Source organism: Triticum aestivum, chromosome 3B (assembly GCF_018294505.1).
Source record: "Triticum aestivum cultivar Chinese Spring chromosome 3B, IWGSC CS RefSeq v2.1, whole genome shotgun sequence".
NCBI classification, from domain to species: Eukaryota; Viridiplantae; Streptophyta; class Magnoliopsida; order Poales; family Poaceae; genus Triticum; species Triticum aestivum.
Genome location: NC_057801.1, coordinates 539,112,082 through 539,121,005, shown reverse-complemented (window position 1 = coordinate 539,121,005; position 8,924 = coordinate 539,112,082).

The following is an 8,924-nucleotide window of genomic DNA, read 5'->3' as shown; positions in this document are numbered from 1 at the left end:
ATCATCATAAGAGAAATATCAAGGATTAGTCATATGAAGGCTCATGCCTTGCATGCATCTAAATGGAGTTTCTACTACAAGTTTGAGGCATCAATGATGTTCAATTCACCTCTCAAACGGCAAAATACTTTCTCATCAAGTGGTTTGGTGAATATATCTGCCAATTGCTTATCGGTACGAACATGCTTAAGATTGATGTCTCCTTTAGCAACATGATCTCGAATGAAATGATGACGAACTTCAGTATGCTTAGTTCGAGAATGTTGCACGGGATTATGAGTAATATTAATAGCACTCTCATTTTCACAAAGCAATGGAACATGTTTCACATGTATCCCATAATCTTTAAGAGTTTGGTTCTTCCAAAGTAATTGAGCACAACATGAACCAGCAGCAATGTATTCCGCTTCGGCGATGGATAAGGATACCGAGTTTTGTTTCTTGCAGTACCAAGACACAAGAGATCTACCAAGAAATTGACAAGTACCCAAAGTGGACTTTCTATCAACCTTGTCACCGGCATAGTCCGAATCGGAGTAGCTAACAGGATCAAAAGAAGACCTCTTAGGATACCAAATGCCAAAGTTTGGTGTGTGAATTAAGTATCTCACTATCCTTTTCATAGCCTTGAATGACATTCTTTGGGGGCCGCTTGATATCATGCACACATGCACACACTTAGCATAATATTGGGACGGGAAGCACATAGATATAACAATGAACCAATCATAGAGTGGTAAACCTTTTGGTCAACCGGTTCGCCATCCTTTGTCAAGTCAAGATGTCCACTAGTAGGCATGGGTGTACTCATACCTTTGCATTCTTGCATGTTGAACTTCTTGAATAAGTCCTTGGTATACTTTGTTTGAGAAACAAAGGCACCCTCCTTTGTTTGCTTGATTTGCAAACCAAGAAAGAACTTGAGTTCATTCATCATAGACATCTCAAACTTCTCCGACATTAGCCTTCCAAACTTTCACTAAAATGAGGGTTAGTCGAACCAAATATGATATCATCCACATAAATTTGGCACACAAATAATTCACCATTAACCCTTTTAGTAAAAAGTGTAGAATCATTTTTTCCAATCTCAAGGCCTTTTTCAATTAGGAACTCAGTCAAGCATTTATACCACGCTCTAGGAGCTAGTTTAAGACCATAAAGGGCTTTGTGAAGTTCGTATACATGATCGGGTTTCTTGGGATTAACAAAGCTGGGGGGTTGTTTAACATAAACCTCCTCCTCAATTTAACCATTAAGAAAAGCACTTTTAATGTCCATTTGATATAGAGTGATATCATGATGATTGGCATAAGAAAGTAAGATGCGAATGGATTCAAGTGTATCAACGGGGGCATATGCCTCACCATAGTCCATAACTTCGACTTGAGTGTAGCCTTGAGCGACGAGACGGGACTTGTTGCGTACAACTTGTCCATCTTCATCTTGCTTATTCTGAAACATCCATTTTGTTCCAATGACATTGTGCTTCTCATCGGGCTTTTCAACCAATGTACACACTTGGTTCCTCTCGAAATTGTGTAGCTCTTCATGCATGGCGTTCACCCAATCCGGATCATCAAGATCATCTTCAACCTTCATAGGTTCAATACTTGAAATGAATGAGTAATGTTCACAAAAGTTAGCCAAACGGGTTTTAGAGCGAGTAATTCTCGCGGTTTGAATGTCATCACAGATTTGTTCGACGGGATGATCTCTTGAGACTCTTGCTTGAACTTGAGAGCTTTTGTTTGGGTCGGGATGGAACATCCTCTTCATTGTCTTGTTCTTCTTCTTGTCTTTCTTCGTTGTCGTTGGTGTTGTTGTTCTCTCATGGAGGTGGAGAAGGAGGTCGACGAGGTTCGTCTTGTTGTACATCCTCGTTTCCATCGTGTTGATGCGTTCCACTTGTGTATGCCTCCAAGTCAACTTGTGGTTCACCTTGGCGTGAAGTTGAGGCTTCCACTTGGATAGACGAGGTACTCTCCTTCACCTCTGTTGGGCGAATCTTGCCAATAGACAAGTCTTGTATTGCTTCTGAAGGATCTTTGTCACCTACATCAATTGGCAATTGCTCTACTTGCGAGCCGTTAGATTCATCAAACTTCACATCTACCGTCTCTTCAACCTTTCGAGTGAAATTGTTATAGGCACGGTATTTGTGAGAGTTTGAGCCATAACCGAGTAGGAAACCTTCATGAGATTTAGGAACAAATTTTGAACGAAGATGCTTATCAAGAATGTAGCACTTTGAGTCGGATACCCGAAAGTATCCAATTTGGGGTTTGTTACAGGTGAGAAGCTCATATGTCGTCTTGCCGAGTAGCTTGTGAAGATATAGACGATTCGTTGCATGGCAAGCTGTCTCAACCGCTTCCACCCAAAAGTGTTTCGGCGTCATGTACTCAGCAAGCATCGTTCTTGCCATTTTAATGAGCGCCCGGTTCTTCCTCTCAACAACTCCATTTTTGGGGGCGTGTACGTAGCCGAGAACTCATGTGAAATCCGTTCTTCATCAAGAAAGGTGTCCACATTTGCGTTCTTGAACTCCGTTCCGTTGTCGCTGCGAACCTTCTTGATCTTCACTTCAAATTGATTTTGGGCCTTCCTAGCAAAGTTCTTGAAGATCTTTTGGACATGCGATTTATCATCAAGAAAGAACACCCACGTAAATCTTGAAAGACCATCAACAATGACCAATCCCAATGAGTTACCACCAAGACTCTTGTAGGCATTGGGACCGAAAAGATCCATGTGAAGTAGCTCGAGTGGTCTTCTCATGGTCATGATGTTCTTCACGGGATGACTTCCTCCAACTTGTTTTCCTGCTTGACAAGAACTACAAAGTCTATCCTTGTTAAGTATAACATCTTTAACACCAAGGATATGATCACCTTTAATAAGCTTGTCAAGATTTCGCATGCCCACATGACCTAATCGTCTATGCCACAGCCAGCCTTTAGAAGATTTAGCAATTAAGCAAGTTCTAGGTTGAGCCTTTTTAGTGAAATCAACAATGTATAGATCACCTCTATGTATGCTGGTAAAGACCATATTATGATTATCTCTTCGAAACACTTGGCAATTTACTTCAGTAAATAGGACATTGAAACTGAAATCGGCTAGTCTAGATACAGAAAGTAAAGTATAGCCAAGAGATTCAACGAGCATAACATTTTGTATGCAGCTGTCATGTGCGATGGCCACCTTACCGAGGCCAACCACCTTACCCTTTGAGTTATCACCAAAAGTGACATACTTTCGAGGGCCGTCATTTTCAGCAAGCTCACGAAACATATCCTTGTCTCAGGTCATGTGATCGGTACATCCACTATCAAGAACCCATTCCTTTCCTCCAGCCATGTAGCCGCGAAGGTTAGCCATAATACCAAAGTGTCTCATAGACTCATCAAGATCATAGTCACTATCATCATCCTCATCATAGTATCCATGTTCAACATCATTTTGTGATTGATCATTTCCTAGAGAGAGTGATTCATTAGTTTTGTGATCATGACAATATGCATCTCTATGAATTCTAGTGACTTTGGAGATGATGTTGCTAATGATTCCAACATATCCTTTGGCACACATAAGGTCAAGAAGCTCAAATAGACAATCACCAAACTTAGGATCATTAGGACTCATCTTATTCAAAGCAATGGACTTGTGAAGAATCTCATCTAAGTTTTTCAAGGAATAGTTTGGAAATCGTTCCTCAAGAAATCTCCATATAGTGTAAGAACATTCAAGAGTTGGCAAGTAAGCAATCAAATTTCTAGGTAATCCTCTAGTGATAAAATTGACAGTTCTAAGATTGCGAATCGCGTCAAGAGACTCATCGGGGGTAGGATGCAAGGGGTCAACAAGGGGCACACAAGGGGTAGTAATGTATTTGTTCAAGTGATATTCATTGAAAATATCAAGCATCACATTTTCCCAAGCATTATAGAACTCTCCATCAAGCACAGGCTCTACGTCTAATACTCCCGATCGTAGACTTATCCATCTTCCTCCAAAGGTGTTTAAACCAAAGCAATGGAGTCCAAAGCTCTGATACCAATTGAAAGGATGGAGAAGAGGTGTCTAGAGGGGGTGATTAGACCCTCAACAAGTAAAGGTAGCAGTTTTTAAGTTTTTCAAGTTGAGGTTGGAAATTAGCACAATTTCAAACATTCACAATACATTTCAAGCAAGCATGGCAAGAGTATATGAGCAGCGGAAAGTAAAGCATGCAACTTGGAAGAAAGTAAAGGGATGGGATTGGAGTGTGCAAACACAATTGGAGACACGGAGATTTTTGGCGTGGTTCCGATAGGTGGTGCTATTGTACATCCATGTTGGTGGAGACTTCAACCCACGAAGGGTAACGGTTGTGCAAGTACACGGAGGGATCCACGCACAAAGGGTCCACGAAGAAGCAACCTTGTCTATCCCACCATGGACATCACCCACGAAGGACTTGGGTAGATCTTCACGAAGTAGGTGATCTCCTTGCCGTTACAAACTCCTTGGTTGAACTCCACGGTCTTGAAGGAGGCTCCCAAGTGATACCTAACCAATCTAGGAGACACCACTCTCCAAAAGGTAATAGAAGGTGTGTTGATGATGAACTCCTTGATCTTGTGCTTCAAATGATAGTCTCCGCAACACTCAACTCTCTCTCACAGATTTGGATATGGTGGAAAGATTATTTGAGTGGAAAGCAACTTGGAGAAGGCTAGAGATCAAGATTCTTGTGGTTGGATTGGAATGTCTTGGTCACAACACATGAGTAGGTCGTTCTCTCTCAGAAAATGAGTAGTGGAAGTGTAGGCATGTTCTGATGGCTCTCTCACGAATGGAGAAGGGGGTGGAGGGGTATATATAGCCTCCACACAAAATCTAGCCGTTACACACAATTTACCAAACTCGGTGGGATGGAATAGTGAAACTCGGTCAGACCGATCTGGTTTAAAATGTGAATGTTAGGGTTTTCGGTGGGACCGACAAGGTCAACTCGGCGGGACCGATGTGCTAGGGTTAGGGAAAAACCTCATCTCGGTGAGATCGATTGCATGAACTCGGTGAGACCGATTTCAACAATAAACAAACAGGGACATGGTCAAGCATACTCGGTGGGACCGATCAGTCATTTTGGTGAGACCGAAATGTTACAAAAAGGAAACAGAGAGTTTGGATTGCCAACTCGGTGGGACCGATCGCTCATCTTGGTTAGACCGAAACATTACGAAGGGAAACAGAGAGTTTGTAATCCCATATCAGTGAGACCGAGATCCCTATCGGTGAGACCGAACTAATTAGGGTTTGTGGCAGTGGCTATGTCAAGTGAACTCGGTGGCGCCGGATAGATCAAATCGGTGGGGCCGAGTTTGACTTTAGGTTTAGGACATATGTGGAAATGAGAAAGTTGTTGAGGGTTTTGGAGCATATCACTAAGCACTTTGAGCAAGCAAGACATTAAGCAACACGTCATCCCCTTTTAATAGTATTGGCTTTTCCTATGGACTCAATGTGATCTTGGATCACTAAAATGAAAATGTAGAGTCTTGAGCTTTTGCCAATGTTAGTCCTTAGCATCTTGAAGGGGTTCCACATCCTCTTGTCCTGGCACTCCATTGTTGAACTCATCTAAAACATACAATATAGAAGTATTAGTCCAACAAGAGATCTGTTGACATTAATTACCAAAATCACCCAGGGAGGACTTGTGCTTTCATACTACCGCTCTAGGGAGCGGTACTACCGCTGGCTGCAGCGGTACTATCGCTGGGACATCGCACAACGACTAAGGGTGAACGAACAAAGAGGAGGGTCGTTGAGCAGCACTAGTAGCGGTAGTAGGGGCGGTACTTCCGCTTACAAGTGGTACTACCGCTCCTACTGCCGCTGAACCCGGCACAAGACACGCAGGTCTTGAGTTAAGGCGGTACTAGCGCGGAACCGGAGCCGTACTACCGCCTGTTGGCGTGGGTGGTACTAGCGCTTGTGGCTTTCAGCGGTACTGCCGCTCTGGGACCGCGGTACTACTGCTGGCACCTCCCAATGTCACTTCCAAGCAAAACAGATGCTCCAGGAAAACCAGAATTGCCAGAACTTCTGCAAATGAGCTTTGAATTGAGCAAACTCAAGCTTGTTGGATAGATGATGGCGAGTAGCTTCAAAACAACTCGATGGTTATAGTAAGAAGAGGCAGGGGAGGTATGCCTAAGTGAAAGGATCGAGAAGAGGTGTCTAGAGGGGGGAGGGTGGTTAGACCCTCAACAAGTAAAGGTAGCAGTTTTTAAGTTTTTCAAGTTGAGGTAGGAAATTCGCACAATTTCAAGCATTCACAATACAATTCAAGCAAGCATGCAAAGAGTATATGAGCAGCAGAAAGTAAAGCATGCAATTTGCAAGAAAGTAAAGGGATGGTATTGGAGTGTGCAAATGCAATTGGAGACATGGAGATTTTTGGCGTGGTTCCGATAGGTGGTGCTATCGTACATCCACGTTGGTGGAGACTTCAACCCACGAAGGGTAACGGCTGCGCGAGTCCATGGAGGGCTCCACCCACAAAGGGTCCACGAAGAAGCAAGCTTGTCTATCCCACCATCACCATCGCCCATGAAGGACTTGGGTAGATCTTCACAAAGTAGGCGATCTCTTTGCCCTTACAAACTCCTTGGTTCAACTCCACAATCTTGACGGAGGCTCCCAAGTGACACCTAACAAATCTAGGAGACACCACTCTCCAAAAGGTAATAGAAGGTGTGTTGATGATGAACTCCTTGCTCTTGTGCTTCAAAATGATAGTTTCCCCAACACTCAGATCCCTCTCACAGATTTGGATATGGTGGAAAGATGATTTGAGTGGAAAGCAACTTGGGGAAGGCTAGAGATCAAGATTCTTGTGGTTGGATTGGAATGTCTTGGCCTCAACACATGAGTAGGTGGTTCTCTCTTAGAAAATGAGTAGTGGAAGTGTATGCACGTTGTGATGGCTCTCTCACAAATGGAGAAGGGGGTGGAGGGGTATATATAGCCTCCACACAAAATCAAACCATTACACACAATTTACCAAACTCGGTGGGACCGAATAGTGAAACTCGGTGAGACCGATCAGGTTTAAAATGTGAATGTTAGAGTTTTAGGTGGGACCCACAAGGTCAACTCGGTGGGACCGGTGTGCTAGGGTTAGGGCAAAACCTCATCCCGGTGAGACCGATTTCAGCAATAAGAAAATAGAGAGTTGGTCAAGCAAACTCGATGGGACCGATCGCTCATTTCGATGAGACCAAAATGTTACGAAAAGAAAACAGGGAGTTTGCATTGCCAACTCGGTGGGACCGATTGCTCATCTTGGTTAGACCGTAATGTTACGAAGGGAAACAGAGAGTTTGCAATCCCATCCCGGTGAGAGAGATCCTTATCGGTGAGACTGAACTGATTAGGGTTTGTGGCAGTGGCTGTGTCAAGTGAACTCGGTGGCGCTAGATAGATCAAATCGGTGGGGCCGAGTTTGACTTTAGGTTTAGGACATATGTGGAAATGAGAAAGTGGTTGAGGGTTTTGGGGCATATCACTAAGCATTTTGAGCAAGCAAGCCATTAAGTAACACCTCATCCCTTTTGAATAGTATTGGCTTTTCCTATGGACTCAATGTGATCTTGGATCACTAAAATGAAAATGTAGAGTCTTGAGCTTTTGCCAATGTTTGTCCTTAGCATCTTGAAGGGGTTCCACATCCTCTTGTCCTGCTACTCTACTGTTGAACTCATCTGAAACATACTAGATAGAAGTATTAGTCCAACAAGAGATATGTTGACATTAATTATGAAAATCATCCAGGGAGGACTTGTGCTTTCATACTACCACTCTAGCACTACAAAAAAAAGACACATCCGTGACATTTTGGGTCGAACAAATTTTTTTCTGTCATACTTATGACACTTCTATGACAATAATTGTGACAAAACCCGGCATCATCATAGATGTGGTGGGCTCCTACTTCAATGACAAAAAATCATGACAGAAAATGAGCTTTTCGTCCTGGGAAGGCCGGAGACGCAGCTGCAAGACATTCTTTGGGCCGTCCATGATGAAAAAAACCATGGTAGAAGCGAGGGCGAGGAAAATATCGGGGAGTTCTCGGTTACGGTGGGTGGTCAGGGGCCGAGCGATGCGTGTTTCTCTCATCCAGTACGCGGGTGTGTGCGAGGCGTTGGGCTCTAACTGAACCCGAGCGAGGCATCGCCTAACTGAACCCAAGCGATTGCACTGCAGGCTACGTGTTACTGAACCCGAGGGATCGAGCGATTCCTTCGCTACTGCTGCTAACTGAAGCCGATCGATGCTGCCTTTAGATGAACAGTGAGCGTTGCTGGGGGGGGGGGTTGGATGAACAGTGACCATTGCTGGGGTTTTTGGATGAACAGTTCCCGATGAGGGTGGATGAACAGGAACCCGTGGTGTTGCCTTTGGATGAACAGGACCCCGATCGAGCCGGTTGGGGCTGGATGAACAAGACCCCGTGGAGGGATGGATGAACAGGACGACCCCATGGAGGGCTGGTTGAATAGTAGCCGGTGGAGGGCTGGATGAACAGTAGCCCGTGGAGGGGTGGTTGAACAGGAGCTCGTGGAGAGGGCTGGTTGAACAGTAGCCGGTGGAGTAGTGCGTGGTGGAGGCTGGATGAACAGGAGCCCGTGGGTGAACAGTCGCAGGTGGAGGCTGGAGGAGGTCGACGGTGGATGAACAATAGCCCGTGGAGGCTGGAGGAGGTCGGCGATGGAGATGAACAGTATCCTGTGGAGTCCTGTTTTGCGGTACGCCACACCCCTCCCGATGAACAGGACCCCCGTTTCGACCATAGCGCTCCAACACAAGTCCGTTTCCTTTGTTTTGCGGTACGGCACACCCCTCCCGATCAACAGGACCCCGTT